The sequence below is a fragment of the Astatotilapia calliptera genome, chromosome 6, assembly GCF_900246225.1.
Source record: "Astatotilapia calliptera chromosome 6, fAstCal1.2, whole genome shotgun sequence".
Taxonomy (NCBI): domain Eukaryota; kingdom Metazoa; phylum Chordata; class Actinopteri; order Cichliformes; family Cichlidae; genus Astatotilapia; species Astatotilapia calliptera.
Genome location: NC_039307.1, coordinates 31,714,412 through 31,727,003, shown reverse-complemented (window position 1 = coordinate 31,727,003; position 12,592 = coordinate 31,714,412). Strand labels below are relative to the sequence as shown.

The 12,592-nt window shown below is 40.7% G+C and overlaps 1 protein-coding gene across 2 annotated transcripts in view; it reads right to left on the bottom strand.

The window, feature by feature from the left end:
* The window catches only part of LOC113024532 (zinc finger protein GLIS2-like), a 30,918-nt gene extending 21,410 nt beyond the window's left edge, over window positions 1-9,508 (bottom strand). For both annotated transcript variants that reach the window (XM_026171706.1, XM_026171707.1), the window contains exon 1: window positions 9,040-9,508. The gene's annotated coding sequence lies outside the window, so the exon portion shown is untranslated. The remainder of the gene's footprint in view (window positions 1-9,039) is intronic.
* Window positions 9,509-12,592: the final 3,084 nt, after the last annotated feature.

Genomic DNA, 12,592 nt, shown 5'->3' with positions numbered 1-12,592 from the left:
TGTTCACATGCACTCTCTGATGATAAATGCTCACATTCATGGAAGCAATAAAACACCTCCAATGAGTTCACTACTCTGTTAAAGGGTGTGTCGGGCAATTCTTTTCATCAATCTAAAAATAGCATATTCTAATGTAACAGCGAATGTGTTTATTCCATCATCTGAGGCTCATCGTCGTATTTATGACCTGTCCACGTGTGCTTTGGTATTTTGGTAGCCTTTTTAATGCATTTTGGCCACTCGTCCACACATAAACTGCATTCTATGTGACTGAAAATGGAAAAAAAAAAACAACCTTCTTCCAGGTGAAGATTTTCACAAAGTCCATGAACATCATGTCCACATGTAAATTTATATTCTTCTTTTTTTTTTTTCTTTTTTTTTTGATGATCAGCAATCCGGTTGTTCAGTCTGACGTCACTAGCCGTGTCTGGGTCTAAACTCCGCTGCAGCTCCATGTATCAAACGATCACTGTGGCATTACTGAGAGTTGAAAAACTGTCTAAAGTCTTTCATCTTTAATAAAATGATCAGCGTTCTGCTCTACCAGGTGTAACACTTGAGTTTAACATCCAGGCATCCATGAAAACGGAACTTATGACATTTAACGGAGTTAGAAGTTAGCAGGGAGTTAGCTCGCTAGCTTCTATCTAAATACAATATAGCATGTCCTGACTGCGTGGTTTTGGAAACAAATTAAAACGTACAGCTCTGTTATCACTTCCAACATAAATGAAGACAGAAAACTAAACAGCAGTGATGTTTGTAGGGTTACTGAAGTTTGGCTAGCTGGTATATAATGATGTGCTACGTGACCGCTAGCGACACAGCTATGTTAGCATAATATAAACAAGCTAACTTTTTTTCCACTCGATAAAAGTTAACGTGAGTGTTCTCGGTGGTCAGAAACAAATGTAATCGCATGGCAGGATGCTGTAAAAGGACCAAACTTCAGCCAGGAGAACAACTGAGATAATCCATCCACAATACGAGGTTAGTCATTCATATACTGCTGCATGGGCTGGGCTGTAGTTACATCCTAAGGTTTTAAAAACTGAGCTTAAATAAATGATTAGCGGTAATAAAAGCCGAGGGAGGTCAACAGGGATCACTGACTGTTTTAGGAGCTTTTTGAGATCAAATAGAAGAAAATACATAACATTAAACATGTTAACAACACAAAAGCCATATTAAACACAGACTACTTTAGGCCCGGAAGTAGGATTCGTCGCGTCATCACTGAACAACCGGATAGGTTATGTTGCCACTTGTTGCTTAGGAATTCTCTTGACATCAAGTGAGATCATTTTTTTAGCAGAAAATCTTTGTTACAAAAAATACCCATGTATAAAAGTTTAAAAAACAACAACAACAACAATTCAGTAGCATTTTGACATGTAAGGGATCACACTGTCAAATACCTTTCAAATTGAACAATGAAATGGTGCAAAAACAACACAAAAAACAAGATAAAGAAAAAAGTAAAAGTATCAACAAAAAGCCTGGTTAGACAAAAAGGTTTTTAACTGAGTCCACAGAGTCGGCTAAATGTAATTACAGTGGGAGACTGTTCCAAAGTCAAGGAGCCACAGACTGAAACGCTCTGTCCCGCTTCTGTCTCGTACACGGGAACACCAGCAGATTGTGAGCCTGCGATCGAACCCTATGAGCAGCAGTCTTCGATTCAATCTGAAATTATTAACTTTTTACTTTTCATTCTCGTTATATTTTAGTTTAGTCTCTTACATCTGTCTCTTCACCTCGTTCAGAACCCCCACCCATAATGCCTTGCAACACATCCGCTACCACCATCCCACCATTTGGCAGCAGGACAAGATCAACATAGACTTCACTTCTCCCCTCTGCCTCTCTGTAATTCCTTGCCGTCAACGGTGCAACAGAACCCCCACACCCACCCACGGGCCCTCCATCCTGACCGTTTCATCCACTGCCACCTTCAAAGAGAAAGACCACGGATGGAGAAGAGGACTAAAAAAGAGAATGGAGGATGATGGAAAAGAATGAGTGGAGGATGAAAAAACGGGAAGGGATGTGGGAAATGAAAGACAGAAAGAAAAGCGAGAAAAGTGTTTTTAACCTTGTCAGGCGAGACAGACGAGGCCAAGCACAGTCTGCATCCCAGAAATCCGTCTCTCTTTTTCCCTTTCCCTCAGTTTTTGTTTTTTCTTTGTCCTTCTTTCCTCTTTCTTTCTCAGCCTCCCTCTTTCATTCCCTCAGCTCTGTCATCCAGACGTAAAACACACAAACACATGTGCCTCACATTCCTGCGTGCAGAGCAGATTCACCCAATTTGTTTCCACTGAGTGTGAGTGTGTGTGTGTGTGTGTGTGTGTGTGTGTGTGTGTGTGTGTGTGTGTGTGTGTGTGTGTGTGTGTGTGTGTGTGTGTGAGGGAGTCTCTGCATGCGTGCTTTCGTATGCGTGTGCTCGTGTATGTGCCAAGCCAGTAAATAATAACCAATCCCAGCTGTACTGTGGACCGTTCCTCTCATTCTAGCTGAGGAAACAAAGAGGGAGGGAAAGGAAAAAGGCTCCATCAAATAGCAGAGTAATGAGCTGGAAAAAAGTCAGCTGAGAATTGAGCAGGAAGAATTAATTTTGTTTTAATGCTAGCAGACATTATGAGTCCTGTAGGAGTGCCAGTCAGTATAGGAGTTGGGCCAGATGCCACCTGAGAAAAACAGTCCATTTGTACACATTTCAATAGAGAGTCAAGGTTCGGCTACCTTTAAGCTATAGGTAAATCACTGCAACAGATTCCTTCCAGATTCCACAAAACAATCCATTACTAAGTTGGCTTCCTCACACTGTGGGAAACAAGCAGACTGACATTTTCATCCAGTTTTCTCTCTGGATTTGTGAAAAACAGTTGAATATGACAGGAACCAAATCTGAAACCAAAACAGGGGTGTTTTTTTGTGCAACCTTAGAAAAGAAGGCGGCTATATCCAAGGAGATTAGACGGGGAAGTAGACAGGACAGCCCACATGAAGAAAGGCAAGGAAGATCTTGAGGAGAGAAATAAATGTTTAGCCACAGGGTCACATCACAGGCCTAGCAGTGTAAGCAGCAATGTCCAGACTTCCCTATCCCTCGCTATCACCTCCAGTTCTTCTGGGTGGATATGTTCCAGAGCCTGCCAATTATAATCTCTCCAGCACATCCTGGGACTTCCCCAGTCTTCCCTCCCATTTGGGCATTTCCAAAACTACTTCACCTAGGAGGTGACACCATTTCGTTTGGAGGAGCCTTTCACTAAGTCCAGACAATCTTCTGTCACTAGCAGCTGGAGGTCCTTTTCTTTCTGTTACTACTCACAGTGGTGATACTGTCCTACTTTTCTATGCATCTAAGGTGGAGATACTGACTTTCCTATATGGCAGGGATTACAAGCTCTTTATTGCTCTCACTGTTTCAAGATTAAAGCAAATCTGTTATACAGATTTACAGTGTAATAATTTTAACTCTGCAAGTTGTCCATTAAAAAGTGGAGATTAGTCCTGAAACAATAAAAACAATCTCTCTCATCTCAACTTTAATGCCACTGATCTGGGTCAACACCACCCTTGCCTGTTCCTCACCTCTCCGCTAATTTCATTACATTACAACTTTAATTACATCATTACTTCGCCTGAGCCAAGGTGAGCCATACCCGAAACTCTGGCTGATTGGGACCCACACCCAGTTTCACACCTTGGCTCAGGCGATTAGAGGATCATCAGGGGGTCCTTTTGTCCCTCTGTGGGGGGTTACTCCCACTAGGTTTATATCTGGGACTCTCCACCATTTGACCTTAGAACTGAAGAAGCTTCTTGGATGAGAGGTGAAACGTCTTCAAGCAACTTAAAGAAGTCCAGACGCTTTTCTTTGCAAGCTCCTTTGACCAGTGCCACTTGATTTTCCCTTCAGTGGAATAACTTATTAAAAAAGTTTGGAGTGCTTTTTAAATCCCTCGTCAGACTCCTTATCTTACACAAAGGTTTTCTTCTGAAGGCACTTGCGCTTTCCAAGATGGTGTCATGCAGTTTAATAGCAAAGACCCTGGAGATCAGATGGAGTCTTTGCATCAAGCAACAAGAAGACCCTAGACATGAACATGACATAATTTCCTTAGGGATTATTAAAGCATTCTGATTCTGAATCTAGATCCTCTGGGTCTACTTTTCAATGGTTTTGAATGTGCAATAAAAGTAGTGGACCACCAAAAGAGTTCCAAAATGTTACTTTGTGTCATTAGTTTGAGTATATCACTTTTAAAAAGGGAAACTGTTTTAAAGAGTGTTGAATCTTTGCTTGACCACATTTGTCAAATTCAGTTCAGATCAAGTCACAACAACAGTGGGCTCAAGACGTTTCATATAGTGAAGTATAACAGGGAGATAAACAATAGAGAGAAAACCCCAACAATTAAACGACTCTCTATGAGTGAATACTTGGCAACAGTGGGAAGAAAAAACTCCCTTTTAACAGGATGACACCTCCGACCTAACCTGGCTCAGGGAGGGGCAGCAATTAAGCCAACAATCTTTCATGTAGGCTTCCTAGCAGACCTAGAGATTTGTTGAGACTGACACCTACGCAAAATTTAACATCATCAAAGTAGCCACAAGAAAAAAAATAAACAGTCATCATATTGTTGTCTACATCTAAGGCCACTTGAACACAGAACAAGATCCTACGCCCATCTGCGACGGCACTTGAGCCCCCTTTACAATCATAATTCCCAACCTTGAGGAGACAAGGCTGTTTTCCTCTCTTTCTCTACCTCACAACTCACTCCCTCGCTCTGCCAGGGCTTTTTCACTGAGGCCAGCATTTCGTTTGCCTCTTTCCTCCAAACACAAACCCAAAAGAAAGAAAGAGGGGTGGGAGAGGAGAAAATGAGAGAGAGAGACGGGGGGGGGGGGGGGGGGGGGGGTTGAGTCGGGGTTTTCGGAATTTGGTCTATGTTTGGATTGGAAGCGAAGGCCCCAGCGCTGGGCTCTCAGGAGGATAATGGAAAAGAGGGAGAGAAGAAAGGGAGGTTTATGGCTGTGTGTGTACCCTCACAGGTGGTCGGCACATACTGACGGGTCCGGGGGGGGGGGCTTTTGTGTGTCAAAATGTGTGTGTGTGTGTTCACGTGGGGTTGCCGAATCGTGTCCGCCTGTTGGCAAAAGTAACGCCATGTGTGCTCAAAGCATGTATGCTCAAAGATACATGTGTGTATCTTTGCAGATGTTGGCACCAACGCATGTGCGCTTTAGCTTGTAAGAATCAGAGAAGAGAGACGTAGAGAGGAGGTGAATAAGACATTCCTTAGATGCAGAGGAGTGGGGGGGATGCAGGGAGCCAGTGGTTAGTTAGTGGTTTGAAACTAAGAGGAGAAAAATGAACGTCTCGTCCAGGGCTAGGACTGAAAATGCTACCGCAAACCAACCAACAAGCCAAGTGGGAGAGGAAAGGAGACCGGAGCACAGAAGAGGAGAAGGGGAAAAAAGCGAAGGATATGAAGAGAACCAGTGAGGCCTCCTCTTCCTCCTCTTCCCATATGAGGCCTGCTAACTCCTGCCTGTGCCGCAGGGGAGAAAGAAGGGGAGTGGTGCTTTTATAGCTGGACTGAACCGACTGAACCCATCATGTACAAACAGCAGGGAAAGTATGGAGACAACAGAGGCCTGAGGCCAGCAACCACGCAGGGGGCTTCAGATGGTTTCAGGTTGAGGGCCACAGGAGGGCTGGAGGTCCAAGGAAGAGAGGGATGGAGGAGTAAGAGAGAACCCCTCCAAATCTCCCTCGAGTCCCTTTTCAGTGATACATCAACAGTTTTGGTTGTTCTTTCTTTTACCTGTTGCTTCTTTTATTCACCTTTGTCCTTCTTTTCTTTCTTTGACTATTTTTCCATCTCTTTTCCTTGTTTTCTTTCTTATTTCCTCCACCCTCATCTTCATTCTTTGGTTATTCCTGCCGCATGTCTGCTCCATTTTCATTTTCATTCCTGTTTGCCTTTATTTTTGTTCCCTTCATTTTGTAACATTTCTTTCGTCTTTCTTTTTTATCCCGTCTTTCTGGCCTTGGATTGCTTCCTTTCCCAAACTGTTTTTTTTTTCTTGGCTCATCACTGGACTACTCCACTTATTAAATAACTCATTCAGTCAGTCTCTTTTTTTGGCTAAATTGCTTTCTTCCTTCATTCCTTTTGTCTTTTTTTTGCTGCACTTTTTTGTATTGCACACTCCCTTTCTTATGTTTTATTCCTTTTCTTTTCTTCTGACTACCGTCCTATCACATCTGTTCCCATTGTTTTCCATTCTCTTTCCATCATCTTTGTTTCCCTTGTTTTCCCTGCCATCCTTTCATTCTTGCGTTGATTTCCTCCTTTGTTAGTCCACATCAGATTATTTATTTTTCACTTTATTCACTTCTTCCATTTCATCTTCTACCATCCTTTTCCTCCCCGTGGCTCTGTTTGCCCTGAAACTTTAATTTTTGCCCATACAGTTTAGTCATTTTGTGTATTTTCTTATAACTGATTAGTGTTGTGAACTGTGATCCTTTGTTTCTTTTTTCACTAACTTTGTTTCTACTTTTTTTGTACTTTCTGGTCTTTCTTCCTTATTTTATCATTCCTTCCTAACTCTTATCTCCCTATTCTATTTGTTTCTTTCTTTCTCCCTCTTTTAACAATTTACTTAAAACTTGTACACACAACCCTGCAGGTGTCCATATGCATGAGCAATGTTCCCACCCTGTAGCAGACTGAGTGGGTGGAAGGGGCCTGTAAGACAGATGCACCCAACAACAACAGGAAAGGAGTTTTCTTGGCTCAGAGTCTTTTCTAAAATCCATCCATGTGCGTCTGCCCAACCTTTGGAGAGCAGCATGATGCAACAAGCCTGCAACACACGCAGTACTGCATGACATGAAAACCACAAAATCAGCAAAAACCTTCGCCCCGACCACCATGTAACATCAGTAAGGGATTTTTGTTGGTCTTATGCACCAGTGGCCACTCCCCAAACCCTAAACCAGGATTTCAGACCCCGGAGAATTGAAGTCTAAGTGCAAGAATGAAGTTGGGAAGTGTTTTTCTGATACAAACTTATGCAGCAAAGCACAGAGGAGCTATGCTTGGTGTGAGGAGAGTGGAAGTTTTGTGTGTGCTTTGTGTCCACCTTGCCACACTTATGGGTGTGTAGAGTTGGTGTATATGGGAGTATTTGTGTCCCTAAATATGGCAACGTAGCTGTTTTAAATTTAAGCATTTGAGTCTAGCACAAGTTGGTAGTTTGTGGACAGAAAAGGTCTTACGGTATGCAATTATATACAAACACAATTGTGGATCGCCGCAAAAAACGACAATAACGCCACTGTTACAATGCATGAAGCTAAAAATATGTCCCTTGTCAATGCATTTTCTCAGGGTATAGGCTTTCTGCTAATTTGGTTCAACTGCTTCCAGAGTGAAGACGCTACATTAGGAAATTCCAGCCAATGTCAGTGTTCAAAATACCAGTCTGGGCAATACCAACAGTAATACTTGGTAATCGTGTAAAGAGTCTTTGAGATCTTAATTAATCAAATAATCTTTAAACATTTAGTCAGACCACATCTGATACAGGCAAGAGAGAGACACGGGAGATGAACACAGGCCACTGACACTGCTAAATGCCATCTAATTTTTAGATATGCCAATAATTTGGCTTTCACTGTCAATGCCAATGCCAATATTTGGCTGACATGTTGTTACAACCCCACTTCAAACTTCATGCCCCACCTTGAAAGCACTTTACCCCACCTTTTTATTTGGGCATGCTCGTATGGCACAAGCACAGTGGACACAGTACAAACTGGTTACAGGATGATGGCAATAACTGTAACACAGGCCAAATGATGTGGATGGTACATCGATGTGCAATGCTAGTCCAGTTAACTGTCACTCAGAAAGCAAAAAGAATTGTGGTGAAGAAATCAAATGTAATTGATCTTATGGGTTTTGTTTTGGGGGTTTTTTTCTTGATTGATATTGGATTTCTTGAATTGATCGAGAAGTAGTTCTAGTTAAGCTGAGAAATTCTTAGTGATCTGACAGCCAAACAACGTCCACCCTAATTTTGTTGTTGTTGTTTGTTGATAAACTGTTTGTTCATAAAATGACAATGTGAAACAATATTGACCACAAACCTTTTCTTGCTAGATATTCCAACAAGGACATCCAGCTGAGTGTAAGGTATATCTCCAGTCTCAGCACAACTTTGCTTTTGGAAACTATTTTTCAACCAGACATCAAGGTAAAGGGGACAGCTGATGCTTTTTCATATGTAGCAATTCTTTTACAGCTCGTTGAGCCCTAAAATTGTGATGTAACTTACCAATTTGTTACTAACCAATTCATTTGCACTCTTCTTTGTAAACAAGGAAATAATGCTGTTGTTTTCCTAGCTTGGACCACTGTCCCTCACATCAATGTTTAATGTTTAAAATTCAACAAAACAACATTTCATCAAGTCCACAGAGTTTTAGTGACTGGTTATTTCTTTAACTTTTTTTTTTCTCCAAGCAAAATACATTTCAGAAGAAAATCAGAGCTCCCAGACGAAACCCCTGAGGAGCTCCTGAGATTACCAGGAGTAGGAAGATCATATATGGCTGTAAAGATTATTGTCATTAATATTAAATTAATCGTTTTAAGAAAAAATCATAAAATGTCATTTCAAAAACTCAAAGCAATATCTTTGAAAAGGTCAGAAAAAACAATATATATCCAGATTACAGACAAAGAAAACCACAGGTGCTAAAGATTTCTAGTATTTTTATTGATTAGATTCATTAAAACCCCTAAAGACAACAGATGTCAACCTGTATTAATACTGTAAATGTTTGTTTTTTAATACTTGAATCATGGCTCGTATATTTATACATAGCTAGTTAAATTCTGTAAGTGCTGCCACACTTATGGCCGCCACATATTGTAAATCAATATTAGGGAAACGTCAAGGGACTCTTAGATTTCTAGATACACAGACAAAGCTGAGATTTACCTTATAACAGCCTGTTAGTGAGGCAGATCTTCTCCCTGTAGTTTGCCTGAAGATGCTTCTTCAATGGTCGTACTGTGAGCTCAGAAATTCATCAAAATCAAGCGAGTTTGTCCGACGTGTCCTGTATCATCTTCATCAAAGTTGTCGGTTTTCACTGGTTGCTCTCAAAATCAAAGAAATCTGCGTTGTTGAAAAGCAAATCCTCCCCTCGGGGGATCGTTCGGAAGGTAAAATATCTATTGCTAGTGGTCAGTTTTCACATATGTATTGGAAAACCTTGTCCTGGGAATATTTTTTCTTCAAAATGACTATTATGTAAAAAAAATTTAAATGAATAGGGATTTTTTTTTAAAATTGTGTGTCACTCAAATATACGAATGCAGGATACTCTGCGGCGTAAATGTCAAATCTGGCGTAAAATCAGGCTCTCCGAGAGGCGCATCGCTCAGTTGCGACGCTGGTCAACTGAGCTTCCAGCGGCGGAGAGGAGGGAAGAAGCTGTCTGGGAGGGAGAAAGGGAGAGGGGGCGTGGAGAGACACTGTGACAGCATGAGCGAGAGAAAGAGAGGGAGAGAGTCTGACATCCGAGGGAGCATTCCTCCTCCAGCTGTTGAATATCTGGACGTTTTCATTGCAGCGCTTCTTCATTTTTATTTTGTCATAGGGGAGACCGGGGATAGTTGTAACGTGGGTCAGTTGTAACACTTCCAATTTCTCCAATCAGGGCTAAGTTTCAAATGATGTGACTCATCCTGTGCATGCCCAATTCAGTTCTGCTATCACATGTGAAAAATCAGCACATTTTGTCAAACACAGACAATTTAACATGAAAAAAAGTCATTTGTATGGCAAAAAGTAAGTTTTTCTACTTTATTTCAATTTCTAATAGCATTATCTGCTTTGCAGCTAAACTCAAACTTAAATTATGTTATTTGTATGTCTATGGGGATATATTCTGTGTAAGTCTTTAGTGCTAATGTTTTAGCCGTTGGCTGTAATGTTAGCTAGTTCATGGCTATAGGAGTCTGGGTCAGTTGTAACAGCAACAGTCTGGGTTAGTTGTAACAATAATGCAGATGTTACAACTTACCACACTATTACTTTAACTTATATTAAACAAGTTGGGGCAACGACATCAGCAGAGAGAGGTTCACTGGTCGCATTTGTATATGTGGTTAATGCCATTGGCAACACAATTCCTCCACTGTTTGTGTTCCCACACATACATTATGCAGGCCACTGTGTCAGAGATGGACCAGTAGGAAGTATTGGTAGTGGAAATAAATCAGGATGGGTGCAAGAAACAGATTTCCTCATCTTTATGAAGCACTTTGCAAACCACACCAAGGTAAGCCATGATAAAAAGTAATGGAATTGCGATGCTGGTGAACAACTACATTTTTTCAGCTTCATTGTTATGTTCAAAATTGGTGCAAGAGTTGTAGGTTACAATGCCCACTGAGCCAATGAGGCCAAACTCAAGGAAGACCAACCAAAATTAATGAAATATTCAGCTGCAGAAAATTCCATAATTTGTCTTTTTTGGGGGGTTGGAATATGTTCAAAAGCTAGATTTCTGCATTCTGTCACACACATTCATGTGTTGAATAAACAAAGATTACATGTTAATGTTTTGTCAGTACCCTTATTTCATTGTGTTACATTTCACCCCAGGATATGTTACAACTAACCCAGACTATGGGGTTAATTGTAACATTTCACTCTTCGTGTTTGAGGCCATACCATGCAATGGGTAATTGTGCTGCAGAGAAAATAGCTGCATTATTTAATAGCAGAGACATGTAAATACTTTGCATTACATTTTGAATCCACTACCTTAAAAGAGCTTCAATTTACAGACAGAAATGTCAAAAATGTTACAACTATCCCCGGTCTCCCCTACTTTCCAGATCCAAATTGTTGCTACATATCATCCATCCGTTTCATGCTGATTTAAAAGTAGGGTGTAAGTGTGCGTGATTTTCAATATTTTTGCAATTACTGGGAATTAAATCGGGAATCAAAAGCGGTAATTATGCTACAAACCTTGAATTTCTAGATGTTGATTTTAAATTAAAGCACACACACTCACGACTGGTTGTGCGAGCCTCATGTGTTTGTTCTTGTAAATAAAAGATGTACATTTATTTGTGGTCCCGTTTTAAGGCTTTGACATTTGCCTTTGTGTTATTCTTTCTTTCTTTGAGCTTGAAGTGATCACTTAGACCAGAGGGTTGAGAGGCACAGCTGCCCCCTCATTAAAATGAAATCATAATCTTCTTGGATGACCTGTACCACAAAGCAGGTCATTTAATTTTTCATATAATTCTATTACAAATGCACCAAAAGACACAAACAGCAAAGCCACTGTGGTGAGGCCCACAAGAGGCTGAAATTGAAGGTGATGCTCAGCAAACAACAATCATCCACAGCAGCCTGTATTGGCACACTTGTCACTCGAATCCATTTATTTGTTTATTTTGCTATTTAGTTGCTTTCAAAGAATATCCGTCAAATTTTAAGATCATTCTGTTGTTTCAGTATGGCTGAAAACTTCCAGGAGGCTGCGACCCGTCACCATTGAGACATTTGCATTTTGCAGCTTTGTTTTGCATTTACTTTTCATTTCTTTTTTACTTCCACTTTCACTCACAGATAAGTTTTAGATTTCATTGTTGCACCGTGAATATGCACCAGTTACCTGTGAGTAGATTTCACTGCAGCTTTTTCATGCTCAGATAGTGAGACATGCAATATCGGTCTCAAGGACTGCACTGACATTAGATCTTTACAATATTATCCTATACTTTTTAAACACTTTTCAAATTCATAACAAAATTCTCCGAAACATTTGTCTGTAGCTCAAAACCAGGAAAACCAGAGAAATTAAGGGCAGCAAAGCTGACTGCTTTGGGAACTGCAGATAAAAAAAACATTTTTTGATTAACTTTTATTTCTTGTATTGAAATGGCTTTTGTTTGCTAATTTTCACATGAAAATATGATGAATACTTTGACCTTCCTCCCTGAAACTAAAACTGTGCAGGCGGGCTACATGTGTGCTGAATCTGAGAACTACAAAGTGGCTGCGTGTTTTTATCACTCCTCTTTCAGGGACATAAATCTCCTAAAACAGTTATATTGTCGTGACCTGGCTCTTTTTTTTTCTTTTTTTTTTTTGAGGAAGAAGATCTCTGCAGTCTAATTCATCACTTTATAATGTAAACACTTTAAGGATCAGAGTAAGGGCCGTGGCCTCCAGGCCTCCAGGAAAATGATGTAGAGATGAATATACAACTCTCTCATTTTTTTTCAGTCCATTCCACTGGGGTGGAGGTAGGGAGGTAGAGTGGCCAGTTGGAGTGGCCACCAACCAGTTGGAAGGTTGGTGGTCTGATCTCAGCTCCTCCCTTGTGCTGAGGAATCGTTTAAGCAACAAATTGAACCCTGACTTCCCCTGTGCATCAGTCTTATCAGAGTATATGAATGGTAAATAGCCTGTATTTGTATAGCACTTTACTTAGTCCCTAAGGACCCCAAAGCACTTTACACTA